Source organism: Lissotriton vulgaris, chromosome 5 (genome assembly GCF_964263255.1).
Source record: "Lissotriton vulgaris chromosome 5, aLisVul1.2, whole genome shotgun sequence".
In the NCBI taxonomy this organism is placed as follows: domain Eukaryota; kingdom Metazoa; phylum Chordata; class Amphibia; order Caudata; family Salamandridae; genus Lissotriton; species Lissotriton vulgaris.
This window is the reverse complement of record NC_141693.1, coordinates 158,862,424-158,880,647: the sequence shown is the minus strand read 5'-3', so window position 1 is coordinate 158,880,647 and position 18,224 is coordinate 158,862,424.

The window sequence follows — 18,224 nt, the reverse complement described above, 5'->3', positions numbered from 1 at the left end:
GCAGTGAGCTAAAAAAACTGTGTTGGATCTAGCCCTGATCTCTTGACTGGGTGAGAGTATTCTGCTTAATTCAGAAACTCTGTCCATCACCACCCCTTGTTGTTAAATATTTTGTCCACCATAAGCGTGGAAGGGTATACTCAGATGTGAGTCCCTTGCTCATTGCACCATCAGGATTCAAGCAAGCCGGGCCGAAGACGGCTGTAATGCCAGAAACCGGTCGCCGGAAGCTTGTTTCCTTCCCAGTGTAAGAATTGGCTTGGTAGTTTGGTTTGCCCTGTTCCCATCATGCACTGGGACAGGAACAGACTAATTTGCATATAGCCAGGTTCTGAGCTGGGATGGTGCAGTGAGCTAAAAAACGGTGTTGGATCTAGCCCTGATCTCTTGACTGGGTGAGAGTATTCTGCTGCTTAATTCAGAAACTCTGTCCATCACCACCCCTTGTTGTTAAATATTTTGTCCACCATAAGCGTGGAAGGGTATACTCAGATGTGAGTCCCTTGCTCATTGCACCATCAGGATTCAAGCAAGCCGGGCCGAAGACGGCTGTAATGCCAGAAACCGGTCCCCGGAAGCTTGTTTCCTTCCCAGTTTAAGAATTGGCTTGGTAGTTTGGTTTGCCCTGTTCCCATCATGCACTGGGACAGGAACAGACTAATTTGCATATAGCCAGGTTCTGAGCTGGGATGGTGCAGTGAGCTGAAAAACGGTGTTGGATCTAGCCCTGATCTCTTGACTGGGTGAGAGTATTCTGCTTAATTCAGAAACTCTGTCCATCACCACCCCTTGTTGTTAAATATTTTGTCCACCATAAGCGTGGAAGGGTATACTCAGATGTGAGTCCCTTGCTCAATGCACCATCAGGATTCAAGCAAGCCGGGCCGAAGACGGCTGTAATGCCAGAAACCGGTCCCCGGAAGCTTGTTTCCTTCCCAGTGTAAGAATTGGGTTGGTAGTTTGGTTTGCCCTGTTCCCATCATGCACTGGGACAGGAACAGACTAATTTGCATATAGCCAGGTTCTGAGCTGGGATGGTGCAGTGAGCTAAAAAATGGTGTTGGATCTAGCCCTGATCTCTTGACTGGGTGAGAGTATTCTGCTTAATTCAGAAACTCTGTCCATCACCACCCCTTGTTGTTAAATATTTTGTCCACCATAAGCGTGGAAGGGTATACTCAGATGTGAGTCCCTTGCTCATTGCACCATCAGGATTCAAGCAAGCTGGGCCGAAGACGGCTGTAATGCCAGAAACCGGTCCCCGGAAGCTTGTTTCCTTCCCAGTGTAAGAATTGGCTTGGTAGTTTGGTTTGCCCTGTTCCCATCATGCACTGGGACAGGAACAGACTAATTTGCATATAGCCATGTTTTGAGCTGGGATGGTGCAGTGAGCTAAAAAACGGTGTTGGATCTAGCCCTGATCTCTTGACTGGGTGAGAGTATTCTGCTTAATTCAGAAACTCTGTCCATCACCACCCCTTGTTGTTAAATATTTTGTCCACCATAAGCGTGGAAGGGTATACTCAGATGTGAGTCCCTTGCTCATTGCACCATCAGGATTCAAGCAAGCCGGGCCGAAGACGGCTGTAATGCCAGAAACCGGTCCCAGGAAGCTTGTTTCCTTCCCAGTGTAAGAATTGGCTTGGTAGTTTGGTTTGCCCTTTTCCCATCATGCACTGGGACAGGAACAGACTAATTTGCATATAGCCAGGTTCTGAGCTGGGATGGTGCAGTGAGCTAAAAAACGGTGTTGGATATAGCCCTGATCTCTTGACTGGGTGAGAGTATTCTGCTTAATTCAGAATCTCAGTCCATCACCACCCCTTGTTGTTAAATATTTTGTCCACCATAAGCGTGGAAGGGTATACTCAGATGTGAGTCCCTTGCTCATTGCACCATCAGGATTCAAGCAAGCCGGGCCGAAGACGGCTGTAATGCCAGAAACCGGTCCCCGGAAGCTTGTTTCCTTCCCAGTGTAAGAATTGGCTTGGTAGTTTGGTTTGCCCTGTTCCCATCATGCACTGGGACAGGAACCGACTAATTTGCATATAGCCAGGTTCTGAGCTGGGATGGTGCAGTGAGCTAAAAAACGGTGTTGGATCTAGCCCTGATCTCTTGACTGGGTGAGAGTATTCTGCTTAATTCAGAAACTCTGTCCATCACCACCCCTTGTTGTTAAATATTTTGTCCACCATAAGCGTGGAAGGGTATACTCAGATGTGAGTCCCTTGCTCATTGCACCATCAGGATTCAAGCAAGCCGGGCCGAAAACGGCTGTAATGCCAGAAACCGGTCCCCGGAAGCTTGTTTCCTTCCCAGTGTAAGAATTGGCTTGGTAGTTTGGTTTGCCCTGTTCCCATCATGCACTGGGACAGGAACAGACTAATTTGCATATAGCCAGGTTCTGAGCTGGGATGGTGCAGTGAGCTAAAAAACTGTGTTGGATCTAGCCCTGATCTCTTGACTGGGTGAGAGTATTCTGCTTAATTCAGAAACTCTGTCCATCACCACCCCTTGTTGTTAAATATTTTGTCCACCATAAGCGTGGAAGGGTATACTCAGATGTGAGTCCCTTGCTCAATGCACCATCAGGATTCAAGCAAGCCGGGCCGAAGACGGCTGTAATGCCAGAAACCGGTCCCCGGAAGCTTGTTTCCTTCCCAGTGTAAGAATTGGCTTGGTAGTTTGGTTTGCCCTGTTCCCATCATGCACTGGGACAGGAACAGACTAATTTGCATATAGCCAGGTTCTGAGCTGGGATGGTGCAGTGAGCTAAAAAACGGTGTTGGATCTAGCCCTGATCTCTTGACTGGGTGAGAGTATTCTGCTTAATTCAGAAACTCTGTCCATCACCACCCCTTGTTGTTAAATATTTTGTCCACCATAAGCGTGGAAGGGTATACTCAGATGTGAGTCCCTTGCTCATTGCACCATCAGGATTCAAGCAAGCCGGGCCGAAGACGGCTGTAATGCCAGAAACCGGTCCCCGGAAGCTTGTTTCCTTCCCAGTGTAAGAATTGGCTTGGTAGTTTGGTTTGCCCTGTTCCCATCATGCACTGGGACAGGAACAGACTAATTTGCATATAGCCAGGTTTTGAGCTGGGATGGTGCAGTGAGCTAAAAAACGGTGTTGGATCTAGCCCTGATCTCTTGACTGGGTGAGAGTATTCTGCTTAATTCAGAAACTCTGTCCATCACCACCCCTTGTTGTTAAATATTTTGTCCACCATAAGCGTGGAAGGGTATACTCAGATGTGAGTCCCTTGCTCATTGCACCATCAGGATTCAAGCAAGCCGGGCCGAAGACGGCTGTAATGCAAGAAACCGGTCCCAGGAAGCTTGTTTCCTTCCCAGTGTAAGAATTGGCTTGGTAGTTTGGTTTGCCCTTTTCCCATCATGCACTGGGACAGGAACAGACTAATTTGCATATAGCCAGGTTCTGAGCTGGGATGGTGCAGTGAGCTAAAAAACGGTGTTGGATATAGCCCTGATCTCTTGACTGGGTGAGAGTATTCTGCTTAATTCAGAATCTCTGTCAATCACCACCCCTTGTTGTTAAATATTTTGTCCACCATAAGCGTGGAAGGGTATACTCAGATGTGAGTCCCTTGCTCATTGCACCATCAGGATTCAAGCAAGCCGGGCCGAAGACGGCTGTAATGCCAGAAACCGGTCCCCGGAAGCTTGTTTCCTTCCCAGTGTAAGAATTGGCTTGGTAGTTTGGTTTGCCCTTTTCCCATCATGCACTGGGACAGGAACAGACTAATTTGCATATAGCCAGGTTCTGAGCTGGGATGGTGCAGTGAGCTAAAAAACGGTGTTGGATCTAGCCCTGATCTCTTGACTGGGTGAGAGTATTCTGCTTAATTCAGAAACTCTGTCCATCACCACCCCTTGTTGTTAAATATTTTGTCCACCATAAGCGTGGAAGGGTATACTCAGATGTGAGTCCCTTGCTCATTGCACCATCAGGATTCAAGCAAGCCGGGCCGAAGACGGCTGTAATGCCAGAAACCGGTCCCCGGAAGCTTGTTTCCTTCCCAGTGTAAGAATTGGCTTGGTAGTTTGGTTTGCCCTGTTCCCATCATGCACTGGGACAGGAACAGACTAATTTGCATATAGCCAGGTTCTGAGCTGGGATGGTGCAGTGAGCTAAAAAACGGTGTTGGATCTAGCCCTGATCTCTTGACTGGGTGAGAGTATTCTGCTTAATTCAGAAACTCTGTCCATCACCACCCCTTGTTGTTAAATATTTTGTCCACCATAAGCGTGGAAGGGTATACTCAGATGTAAGTCCCTTGCTCATTGCACCATCAGGATTCAAGCAAGCCGGGCCGAAGACGGCTGTAATGCCAGAAACCGGTCCCCGGAAGCTTGTTTCCTTCCCAGTGTAAGAATTGGCTTGGTAGTTTGGTTTGCCCTGTTTCCATCATGCACTGGGACAGGAACAGACTAATTTGCATATAGCCAGGTTCTGAGCTGGGATGGTGCAGTGAGCTAAAAAACGGTGTTGGATCTAGCCCTGATCTCTTGACTGGGTGAGAGTATTCTGCTTAATTCAGAAACTCTGTCCATCACCACCCCTTGTTGTTAAATATTTTGTCCACCATAAGCGTGGAAGGGTATACTCAGATGTGAGTCCCTTGCTCATTGCACCATCAGGATTCAAGCAAGCCGGGCCGAAGACGGCTGTAATGCCAGAAACCGGTCCCCGGAAGCTTGTTTCCTTCCCAGTGTAAGAATTGGCTTGGTAGTTTGGTTTGCCCTGTTCCCATCATGCACTGGGACAGGAACAGACTAATTTGCATATAGCCAGGTTCTGAGCTGGGATGGTGCAGTGAGCTAAAAAACAGTGTTGGATCTAGCCCTGATCTCTTGACTGGGTGAGAGTATTCTGCTTAATTCAGAAACTCTGTCCATCACCACCCCTTGTTGTTAAATATTTTGTCCACCATAAGCGTGGAAGGGTATACTCAGATGTGAGTCCCTTGCTCATTGCACCATCAGGATTCAAGCAAGCCGGGCCGAAGACGGCTGTAATGCCAGAAACCGGTCGCCGGAAGCTTGTTTCCTTCCCAGTGTAAGAATTGGCTTGGTAGTTTGGTTTGCCCTGTTCCCATCATGCACTGGGACAGGAACAGACTAATTTTCATATATAGCCAGGTTCTGAGCTGGGATGGTGCAGTGAGCTAAAAAACGGTGTTGGATCTAGCCCTGATCTCTTGACTGGGTGAGAGTATTCTGCTTAATTCAGAAACTCTGTCCATCACCACCCCTTGTTGTTAAATATTTTGTCCACCATAAGCGTGGAAGGGTATACTCAGATGTGAGTCCCTTGCTCATTGCACCATCAGGATTCAAGCAAGCCGGGCCGAAGACGGCTGTAATGCCAGAAACCGGTCCCCGGAAGCTTGTTTCCTTCCCAGTGTAAGAATTGGCTTGGTAGTTTGGTTTGCCCTGTTCCCATCATGCACTGGGACAGGAACAGACTAATTTGCATATAGCCAGGTTCTGAGCTGGGATGGTGCAGTGAGCTAAAAAACGGTGTTGGATCTAGCCCTGATCTCTTGACTGGGTGAGAGTATTCTGCTTAATTCAGAAACTCTGTCCATCACCACCCCTTGTTGTTAAACACACTTTCGAATAGGTCACTGTTACTGTAACTATCGGGACTGTACACAACAGTCCGTTCAGAAGACGCTTGACCGCACCAGAATGCTCATAATAAAATTAGTTCTTCTACCTCTGAAGCAGAGTGCAATTTTAGGTAGCTATCAATTTGTGCTAAACAGCTGTACAGGTCGGACGTCTGAGCTTACTGAAGCTCTTGTTGTGTCTAGACACAATTGTTTCACATAAACTTGTAACTTATCCAGGCAGCTAGCTAGAGCGTATATTTCCTATTTTCTTAACATGGTATGTTTTTTTAAGGAATAAAAACCAAATCATACAAATGTAAACAAAATAAAAGGTTTATTATGTAAATTGCAAACGGTGCATTACAATAGACTGGACAATTACATATCTCATTCTAAGCAAGACGTTTACAATTAGAAATAGTTTATGACAAAATAAACCATGCCACGCTTCGAATTTATTTTGCCGTTTGCAGGGATCGTTGCTACATGGTTCTGGCTACAAGCAGTTTTCTAGAGACACACTAGTGACACGTTTCATTTATAAAGTTATTAATATGAGTTTGTTGTTGCTTCTAGGTCCATCACAGCAGCGAAAACAAATGTGACGAATAATTGTTTAGGAGACGTATGGAACGCTCGAGCGCACTCCTCTCTGGAGGAAGAGCATTGCCAGAACTCGGGCTTTCAAGATTGAAATAAATCGACTCAATGTGATATATACCTAAAAAGTAGACTGTAAACCAGAAATGCTCTTTCTCTTCGCAACATAACGCAAGCACGGCGCGTCTGAACCTCCCCGAAGTGACAGTTTACGAATAAATTGTTACCTCAGTGTGTCCAGTAATCTCTCACATGAAAGTCGGCTGCCACTTGACTTTAAAGTGATTCTATTCGGTGTTTACTTAACTCCCAGAGAGTTTAGGGAGGAGACGCAGTGCTGCTGAATATGCGTTGAATAACTACTAAAGGCTGAACTACAACCCAGCCAAAGGTTCTGAAATATTCCGGTTTCACTTTCTCTTCAGCACGGCAGGTCTGTGGCAGCAGGAGGAGGCGTGAGCGCGCCTCGCATGGCAGACATTGGTGCAGTGAAAGTGGCAGCAGGGGGAGGGGGCATGGGCTATTCCCTATCGGGAGCGTGCCACCATATGGCGCCACCATATGGCGCGGCGCGCTCCCGAAAGGAAATCGCCAAGTTGTGAACGTGTTGCATTGCAAGCAATGCAATGCATGCACTTCTTTGCTGCATAAGCTCTGCCGATGACATTAGGTCCCCTCCTATGCAACGCATGCGGTCTACCAGCAATAAACCATTGCTTCAAGGAGATCAGCTCTCCACCAAGTTTCCACCTTGTAGACCCGCAATCGTATAAAGCCCTCAGGGGATGAATTGCTTGTGCATTATTCAAGCATGAGCTCTTTGAGAACATGGAGTCAATTGCATCGTATTTTAAGCAAGAGCTAAGTCTTTATAACTCTTCTGATTTCAAGGTGAATACTGATTTTACACATTTTCTTGGTTAGGGTGTTGCACATCTTTCAAGGTTTTACAGAGGTTGAGCTTCCCACTACACAGGATTTTCTGAAGAGGAGAATGAAGAGCAGGGGTGGCATTCTTGATCCGACGTCAATCCCTTTCAAGCAAAGTCTAAGTTTGGACTCGAGAATATTTGGCCATGGATTGCCCAGTGAATGATGAAGACACCTTTGAAAGAGATGGTTCTTGTCACCGGAAGCCAATGAGTGACCCTAAGTGCCCTACCTGTCATAGGCATGAAATTGTCGCTTTCAAATTAGCTAAAAATTTCTCTGGTAGAGAAATTCGAGATTACTTGATGTTTGTTGATTAACAATTTCATCAGCCTGATAGACATACTCAGGAAGTGGAAACTTATTCTTCCTTTTAGAAAGCAGAGCAAATTGTTGAACTTTGGGGACTCCTACTCTATGCTGCGAAGTAAGGAGGATAGGACATGATTTGTGTTCTGACTGTGAGGTAGACTTAATAAGTAGAAATAGGCCCTGAATTCCTGTATAAGTTACTCTTTGAAGTTGTAGCTGGTGGTCAACTGTATGAATGATGCTGAAAGGTCAATTAGGAGAGCAAGAACATATCTGATGTCAGTGCTATACTTGAGTGTTCCCCATATTAAAATGAATGCTTATTTAGTGTCTCTTCCATGCCATAACCTGCCAGAGGGCCTCTAAGGCCTACCTGTTTGAGTGACATACTCCCAGCAGTGCAGTAGACAATTTCTGTATACTGCTTAGCATATTTCTTGATTTAATCATTGGCTTATGCTGCTTTTCCAATTTTCTTCCAAGAAATGGCCCAGTTGACATAGGTCTTTTTTTCTTCACAGCCTGAAGAGGTGGTTCATGAATTGTGAAAGACACTCCTAGACTTTGAGAATTGGCAGGGGAATAATAACACCTCATTTATACGTGCAATTGATTTTAATATCACCAAATGAATTTATCGTGGAGATTGTTTTGTGGATTTACGAACGAAAAGAGGGCCGCCATTAGTCACTTCATATACTCAACTTATGGAGAATTTTTAAATTTGTTTATTTTTGCTTATGATTTGACCTTCTCAGTGGATCTCCAAGGTGAGGGCAATCCAAATCCTCCCATGTTTATAGGAAGGGGCAAGGGGAGCACAATAGACTTCGTGCTCTTGACAACTGATATTGCACACAATCTCATGCACTATAAAGTTTATCCTCTTCCCTACAGTGATCATAACGCCATCCTTTTATCACTTGCGATTAATCTATGCCCGGAGATATCAGATACAATTAAGTTACCCATCAGTTATCCCCTAAACAAAGGAGTCCAAATTAACTGGTGTAATGTTGAACTAAAAACGTTTTTTTAGAAATTGTAATACTGAAGTTATTAATGACTTCACATTGTCTTTCTCTGGATATGGCTCCAGAGAATGTTCTGGGGAGTTTTAGTAAAATGATCAGGAAAGTGCCAAGTAATGTATATACCAGTAAACCAGCAAAAGAACGTCCTGCTAAGTCGTGGTTTAGTCCTGAATGTACTGCTGTGGTTAAGATACTGAAAAAGGCTACAAGATAACCTAAAGGTTATTAGAGCAGCTAGAAATCCCTATAAGAATGCCCTTGAGCACAGGAGGCAAGACATTAGAAGTAGGCCTGGGAGAACTTAGAACAGTCTGCCCAACTCAGAGACAACAGCCTATTTTTGGAAATGGTAAACCAGCCTTTCTTCACAGACAACTGACTTAATGACAATGACATTGAGTGCCACATTCCTGAAGCAGATTGGATCGACCATTTTTCCCTCATCTTTAACTCTGGCCTGGAGGGGGATGATCAAGGAAATGGACATATGCCAGATCATCCTGTAGTTAACAAGGATTGGTTAGTAGACCTCATAGACATAGCAGCCTTTACTAAAACCATGCAGTGTGCAGCTAGTGGCAAGGCCCTGACAGGGGTCCCAGTAGACGTATTCAAACGCAATGTAGTCTTTTTCATTAATCGATTCTACAGCACAGATTATTGGGCGCATCATCCTAGGTAAACTGGAGGATTGGGCAGAGACTACCTGTTTCTTTTTACAAGTCGGATATGGTTTTAGACCCAGTTAAGGACTATAGATAAGTCTCTTAGTTGAAACCTTATCTGGGGCAAGTATATCAAGGCCAGTAGAGGTGCCCTTCTAATGGCATTTATGGATCAGCATTTATGGACCTCTCCTGTGCCTTCGACCTAGTGGACAGGGCGATATTGTGGGACCTAATGGGATCTATTGTGGGATCATGCTGGCGTTGACCTCTCCTTGTTTGATCTTGTAAGGCATCTGCACTGGTACACAACCAGAAAAGTGTGGTTCACAAAATCAGAGAACTGCGCAAAGTCAATAAGGGTAACTAGAGGAGTCAGGCAGGGATGTATTTAGGTCCCTGTCAGAGGGACCGGAAGAAAAAGAAGCGAGGAGGCTGGATGTGTTTCTTACTTATGACTTGTTTTTATTCACAGGTCAGGATATAAGTTGATTTTTCCACAAAACTCTCATGAATCTTCTTCCATCGTCTTTCTCTCTTCCAGATCATTTACTTCATTCCAGAAGTGGGCCCTTGGAGGCTCAAAGGCAAAAGAAGAAAGTAACGGTAAGTATTTTTGTTCCTTTCCAGGAAGGGTAAGGACAGATACCTTCACCACACCTGGGTGAGAGAAAATCTTAAGTGGTAAAAATATAGTGACTCCCCTCCCCAAAAAATAGACAGAGCAAACAAAATAAAGGATATAACTCTTCCTGATTAGAGAGTTCCTACTGTTGCACCTCCTTCTCCATGGTTTGTCTTTGAAATAGAAAAAGAAAACAATCCAGCCGGGGTTCAGGTTCAAAATTAGGGCAAATTCCTTTCTTTTGGGATGTCTGGATTGTTTTAATGTCATGCCTTATTTGGTTATTCAGAGGAGAAAAGAAAAGAAAAAAGTACAGGGCCCGATTCACAGAACTAACTTAAGACAAAATCCTAAACTTACTACTTTTGGTATTCACAGAATGCACTTACTACTTTTGTTATTCACAGAATAGATTTACGACTACTAACTTTACGTCCGCACTCAGGCCGGAGATTCCAGACCGGAGGTGGAGCTTGCGGCCCGGAGGCAGAGCTTCTGTCCAGGAGGTGGAGCTCTCGGCGTGGAGGCGGAGTTTCCGGCCAAGAGGTGGAGATTTCAGCCATGGCTAAATCCCCAACTCTGAGCCGGAAGCTCTGCCTCTAAGCTGGAAGCTCGGCCTTTGGGCCGCAAGCTCTGCCTCTTGGTGGCCGGAAGCCCCGCTTCCGGGCCGGAAGCTCCGCCTCCGGGTCCGAATTTCCGGCCCGAGTGCGGATGTAAAGTTAGTAGTTGTAACTCCATTCTGTGAATACCAAAAGTAGTAAGTTTAGGATTTTGTCTTAAGTTAATTCTGTGAATCGGGCCCACAGTCTTTAATAGATAGATGATTCCCTAGAGGGATTACTTAGGCTAAATTTACAGGGAGGGCCCCCTCAACCTTTCTGAGCAGAACCTCTACCTATCTAATTGTGTATCAGCTTTGTCCTTTCACTTCTGAATGGAGTAATTCATGATAGATAAAAACAAGCAGGAAATAAAGGGAAAGAAAAAACAAGTGACCAATTTGCCCTCCTGACCTCCCCTCATTCCCCAATTTCAATCCCCCGTGGTATGTAGACCTCTGCCGCACCTCTCCTGAGTTGCGGGGCTTATGCACTTCCTCCATGGGCAACCACCACTCCTCGCTCCACTCCTCTAGACTCCCATCAAGCTTGGCGTCTTCTGCTCTGGGATCCCGCAGGTAGGCTTATCTGGTGTCCTCCCATTTCTCCTGCCACGCTTCTTGAGATTGAGAGACGAAGTAGGAAGAGGGTTACTGTCTGGATGTTCCTGGGGTCCCTCACACTCCCTTTCTGTTTTTACTTTACATCATCTCCCTATATGCTTCTTTAAAGCTATATAGTAAAGATATCCCCTGAATTGGTACCCATGCAGTCCTGTTTCTCTTATATGTGGATGATGCAGTTCTTTTAGCATTAACAGCAAATGGCCTTCAAAATCTTCTAAGCAGTTTTAATATTTTTATAATACAATTAAATCTTAAGGTAAATCACCAAAAATCATTTGTGATGACATGTGGATCCAAATGTACAACGTCTAAACCTTTTAAAATTGGGGTGACGCCTTTAGAAAAGGTGTCCTTTTTTAATTATTTAGGCCTCCCGCTTGATACTAGTGGATCTTGGGAGAGGCTAATTAACTAGAGAACGCAAAAGATGGGGGTGGCATGTGAAATTATATTTAGATGTGGCAAAAGGTAAGCCAGCAAACCAATTTGGGAGATGCCCCAGCTCTATAGGAGCAAGTGCTTTTCCCTTGATGTTTATGATGCAGGAGTGTGGGAATGAGCCACTCCACGGAAAATGTCGATAAAAGAGAATACTTTTTTGCAGTAGACTTTTAGAACCACCCCAAGTTTTATTTTATACCTAGAACAAGGAATTGTTTTTTGGAGGATAGTGTTGGAATAGATCCATTATTATCGTAAATCCTCCATCCCAGGCACACCCATAATACAGATATATTAGTGAATTTTATGACGAAGATAACACCTTTTTGAGTGTATCGTGCACATTATAAGAACTCGCAATCGGCTTCACATTAAACCACAAAACACCACGTCTATTCGGTACCACACATTAACTGCAAATGCCACATTTTTGTCGCAAGATTAACATCACTATCACTCATCCAGTAAATCACACTGTTTCTTACCACAGTCCCTAGTACATTTTGAATCCTCGTGTATTTATAGCACCAATTTGTTTGCAGACTACAGTTCCCTGATGAAAGCTACTAGTTAGCCGAAATGCATTGGAGAGGAGGCAGGAGACTGTTAATATGATGTAAATAACAACACAGGAGTAAACAAACAATTGAGTGAAAGTAAACTCTGGAACACAATGAAATAAAGCACGAATTCTGGAAGTAAACTGATGAGTTAATTCATTGAAAACAATTTGCAACCCCAGGAGGGGACAGAGCAGTGACCAGGGGACGTATTTTTCCCCTGTGCTGGAAATTGCCAATTTGCTGGTGTCATGACGAGCTCAGCTGAGCTCGTCATGAGCATGGAAGGGGTTAAGGGGCACGCTTTGATATAATTGGATCACAGTACTCTACGGAGAGCACACCCTGGAGCACGCAACAACTAATAAACAAAGCTAAATTGGAGTGCAAGTGTATATGATATTTTAAGTGATTTTTATAACAACATTCATAGAAAATTAAATTCAAAATTGTCTTTAAATGTTCTGTTTTCTTCAATTTAATTCTTTAATTCCTTAGCCTCAGAGCCAACACGTCACTGTTGATGTAATCTAGCGACTTCGTCAGGGCTAAAAAGAATAATGGCCCCATATGTAATTATTGTACTTTATAATACAACTGTAACTGCTCAAACTAGTGACATTTTTGAAATGATAATGTAATCCAATATTACATGATCTGTGATTGTAGTGGAAACAGTACCTGTATTTGTTGTTTAGGTTGTGTACTAGTTCTAGTATTCAACAGCCGTGTTCCATGCAGGTAAGAGCAGAGGGGCGGTGGGGCCGGTTGTGGGGAAGGATTTCCATGGACGATGACAAGGGAAAATTAAGGAAATAATAATACATTTTTCCTCGTTATTGTCCGTTGAAATCCCCCTGCACTATGCCCCACCACCCTACCGATTTGACCTTCACGGGCCGCGGATGGTATTTAACACTGGAACTTACATCACATTCACACATCAGTTTAGTAAAGAGAAAATAATGTATTTAGATTTGGAATTTTACATAAAGAATGACAAGATAGAGAGCAGAGTATACCATAAACCAATATCCTGCAACGCCATCTTACATGCAACTAGTGCACATCCTAAATAACAAATACAGGGGATACCCTATGGGGAAAACACGAGAGCCAGACGCAACTGCAGCAATTATTTAGAATTTCAGGATTGTATTAAGGATATGAATATGAGATTTAACAGGAGAGGTTACAAATTTGCATACACTGACAAGAGAAAAGAATAGGATAACCAAGATAACCAGACATGACTCTCTGAAAGAAAATGCAAATAAGAAAGGAATTATAAAAAATTAGGTTACTCGCCTTATCACTGACTATACTACACTATACTGCAAATTGATCAACAGTATGAGACAACACTTGCATTTTCTCCAGGCAGAGAAGACATTAGAAAGTTTCATTCACAAAAGACCAACGATTATCTTTCGATGAGGAAGATCTCTGAGAAACCTATTCAGTCCTAGTTACCCTATACCAAGACAACAAGATCATTGGACGAATACACACATGCTGGGTTTCCACAAGTGTGGACATGTGGGATATGTAAATATGCAAAGGACAAGAAAAAAGAGTTTGAGGGGTGGAACAACAGAACCTACACACTACGGTCTCATATCAATTGTAACAGCAAATCTGTGGTATTTGTTATAGAATGTAAGTGTGATCAGAAATATGTAGGCAGCACCATTAGAACATTAAAGGAGCAAATTTGTGAACATCTGAGGGCTGTCAAATGGAATAACATCTGCTACTCGACAGCAGTTCATATTTCTGAGTGTCCAGCGCATAAAGGATATCACACATTTAAATTCCATGTTAGAGAAAATTCCTACGAATACATGGGGTGGCAACAGAGAACTTACCCTATATAGAAAGGAAGTGATGTGGATATTACGACTTCATAGCATGGAGAGGGGCCTGAATACAGATCACAAACTGCAATACTTCCTAGGTGATCACTGACCCAAAGGGGAGATATAATGGATCTTCATATCATGTAAACAACCTTCCAAGTTTCTGATGTTTAACCCATTGGAAGTAGGAAATACTTCATAAATGTATTTATCTAATCGATGATTACATAAGACTCTTATGTTGATATACAACCATCAAGCCCCTGGTTCTCTTCATAGGAAACAATTCTATATATACTGTATACGTATAAAAATATTATGCAAACGTAATTCATATGAATGGTTAAATCTGCTATTATTATGATTGATAAATTCAAAAAATATTTAAAATAAGATGTTTGGGGATGCAATTATGAGACCACCGAATTTTATATTTCTTGTGTGTGATAATTCAACGTTTAACAATTTACCAAGATAAAAATGTATTAAATATTAAAGAGTAATAGTAAAGAGGCCTAATAATTTGGATCTGATACCTTATCCCTACAGGTACTACTAGGGTGATATTACAACTTTTTCCAAGTACTAATTGGTTCTAAAATCCATTGTTTGTGCTTTTCCTCAAATACAATACTCTAAGTTGGCGTTGATAATTTATTCTCATGGAAGAGATTCAGACTCTACTACTGGTCCCTTGCCCATCTTCACTGACTCCGAGCTTTAAAGGATGCTGTAGCAAATGCAATCATGTAATATAATTTAATATCCATTCTTTACAATTGTGGCAGCAATGCATGGGCCGTATGTTCATATTATGAACTTCGATGTATCCCATGTAAATTAGGAGGCTCTATTTGAGTTAATACATAATTCCATGATGGCGCTTACACCTTGACTTTTGTGAAGGAGATCGGACTTCACTATTGGTCCCTTCTCTATGTTTACCAACTCTGAAGTAAAAGGACGCCGTAGCAAATGCGGACTCAGACAAAATCCACATTTACACTACGTGACATAGCCGACTCCTTTAAAGGTAAGGTTTAAATCCCACCATTTCAAATAGTGACTCATGATCTTTTGAGGAAACAATACGTCTAAACATTCTTTAATTTTCTATACTATAGCTCATGGACTATCTAAACTCCAATAATCTACTAGACTCAAAACAACATGGCTTTCGTTCAGGCCACTCAACGTAATCTGCACTAATCTAAAACCACAGAAGAATTAAAATGGCAAGTTGACAAGGGTGGCAGGGCCATCCTGATCCTAATTGACCTATCAGCCGCGTTCGATACGGTTACTCATACTGTACTTACGTGACGGCTGGAGGCAGTAGGAATTGGGGCAGTGCCCTTTCCCTTCTCACCTCCTTCCTCCCGGCTAGACAGCAGAGGGTGCGCAGGAACTCCCTAGAATCAGGCACATTCTATCTTCCTGGGGGAGTGCCGCAAGGATCAGCACTTTCCCCAACGCTCTTTAATATTTACGTGACCCTGTTGGCCAAACTAATTAAAGACCAAGTTTTCTCATTGGTGTCATATACTGACGACACTCAAATTATTATCTCCATTGCATCAAAGGCAGAAATGGTGGCGGACAGATTTCGCAGCTGTCTTGGCCACATTATAAAATGGATGCATAATAATTACTTAAAATAAAACGCGTCCAAGATCGAGGTCATGGAATTTGGCAATGGTCCTCCAATATGGACCCAAGCTTGGTGGCCAGCATAGGCTGGGTCTTGCCCTGTCCCGGCAACCAAAGTGAGAAACGGTGGCTTTTTATGTGACGCCCAACTCAATCTCTCAGAGAAGATCAATCAGTTGATGTCAGCTTGCTAATTTCCTCTAAAAATACTTCGGCAAATTCTGCCTTTTCTACCTGAGGATTTGAGAAAAACGGTTATGGTGGCTCTTATTCTTTCCCGCCTCGAGCTTTGTAACGCCCTATACCTAGGCATTCATAAACGCCAGTTGTTGAAACTCCAGTCTCTACAAAATGCAGCTGCGCGCACCCTGCTAAAAATCCCAAAATGAAGTTCTTTCTCAGGTTCAATCAGAGATCTGCATTGGCTTCTGGTCAAGCAGAGAATTCAGTTTAAGGCACTATGCTTGGTCCATAAAGCCCTTTATGGAGGGGGGGCACGACTACCATAAACTTTTCCAACGGCATTCTCCTAGCAGGACGTTAATATCGGCCAACAACAATACCCTGGTCAACGTCCCCAGAGTTTAGAGAACCAGATGGGGTGGCCGCTGCCTATCTTTCCTTATCGTAGGAACAAAACAGGGTCTTGGCTCCCCAACAGCAAGGCTACGCCTATTTAAACTACAAAAACAACACAACTGCCAATACTGAATTGACTTATTTCTTATTTAACAAGGATCTGCTATGAATGAAACATGGCAGTCTATTATCACTTTCGTCGCAAGTTTATTATAGTCATTTTTTTCTGTCAGAACGCTTTTTCATTTTTTCAAAAACATTTCTTGTGCATATACAAATATGCAAAATACACAGATTTGTACAAAATTTACAAAGACAATCTCTTAATTCCTAAACAACACATCCATACCAAGCCTTTCTCACTACAGACACTCAAGTAACATTCAAACACATAAACGAACAATACCTCTGAGGTATAGGTCAATGTCAACAAAAATACTTATTTTGCAAAAGGTTAGAAAAGTTTGATGAATCCTACATTTTTTACGTTCAAACAATCTGAACAGTTAGAATTATATTATGTCCTAATCCAGTCTTTCGAATCTTTTTATATTGTTTACAATTAACCGCAAAAGATCGACGCGTTTTGAACTCCCTAATTGCGGGGTTCTCCTCAGCATCAACACGATTTCTACTAGAAAAAGATATATGTACCAAGTTAGACTCCCTAGTTTGTCAATAGCATATTCACTAACTAGAGCAGCCACCTGCCGGCTCAAACCACCCTACCTTAGAACTCCTATGGAGGGTGTCTCTCGGGACTGGTGTGGGTGTTGTTATCTAAACACTGTAACACAAAAAGGACAAAGATACATGACTCCCAACACGGGCCAGATGTAAACACTTGCACTCACCTCGCAAGCTTTTCAATTCGCTTGAAGTGCCTGTGAAGAAAGAGGAATGACAATGTGGTTGGTGTCGTCTACAGCGATACAGATCAGAATATCATACACTGTAACCCCTACAACGTAGATACCTACCCGGTGTGGGCGTGGGGATCGCTTCGCAGGCATTCCAAGCGAATTAAAAAGCTTGCGAGGTGAGTGCAAGTGTTTACATCTGGCCCGTGTTGGGAGTCCTTTTTAATAGTAGGAAACAGCCTGTCATGTATCTTTGTCCTTTGTCCTAAGGGCATGCATTTCTGCCACATGGCACCTTGAAAAAAGCAAAATATTGCTTTTTTAAAGGTATTCAGTATTTACCACCAACTTGTAGTTAGTGGTAAATAACGAATCCTTAAAGCAAAAATGCACTCGCTACATAGGTTTTAAGGATTCAGTATTGTACCGATTCCTTAAAATAAGGAATTGGTAAAGTACCGAATCCTTATTTCCAGCCTCCTACATTAGAAAGGGCTAAATACCGGCCGGTAACGGGAAAATCACAGATTTTGGGCCGTTACCGACCGGTATTTAGCTACCTACATCTAGCCCTTAGTTACATTATTGCTGCTATAAAGTGAAGAAGAAATTATTAGCCTTAATTTTACAACTATGTTGTCCTAAAATACTGTGATTCTAGTTTTTTTTACATATTGTTTATTTTACTGATGTTTTTATTCCTACTCTGAATGTGAAGATTATATTTAGTTTTGTGCTTTTATGGCCTTTATTCAGGCCAAATAAAGATATTTTGTTTGGTTATTTGTTTGTTTATTTGACAAAAGCCTGTAGTTTGTTAGGTCAGCATGGTCATGTACGTAATTCAAGAAAATCATCAGGATTTATATGGAATATTTTTATTTCATTGGAGAATTCTCAGGTTGCAAGGGATACAATAAAGTTTGCCTTAGGCTGCATGGACTCTAAATATGCTATGAGGATGTCCTTATATTTGAGGACACAGTTTGGCAGATGCTGCTGCCACGCCGATACCGTTAATTAGTTGTTGATACCTTTCATGGAAAGCAGTTTGAGAAGCACAGATGATGGTGTTTGGTAACCTGGTCAGAATTCGACCCCTTTAGCAGTGAGATGTTATTGCAGACTTTCTAGTCAGAAGGCTGTTTGCAAGGTCATTGACTTTTTTCGGCAGATGTTTTGCAATAAAGCTGCAGAATTCTTGAGTGTAAAAGATGCAGTGTGAAATTCAATCTAGTGTTTTGA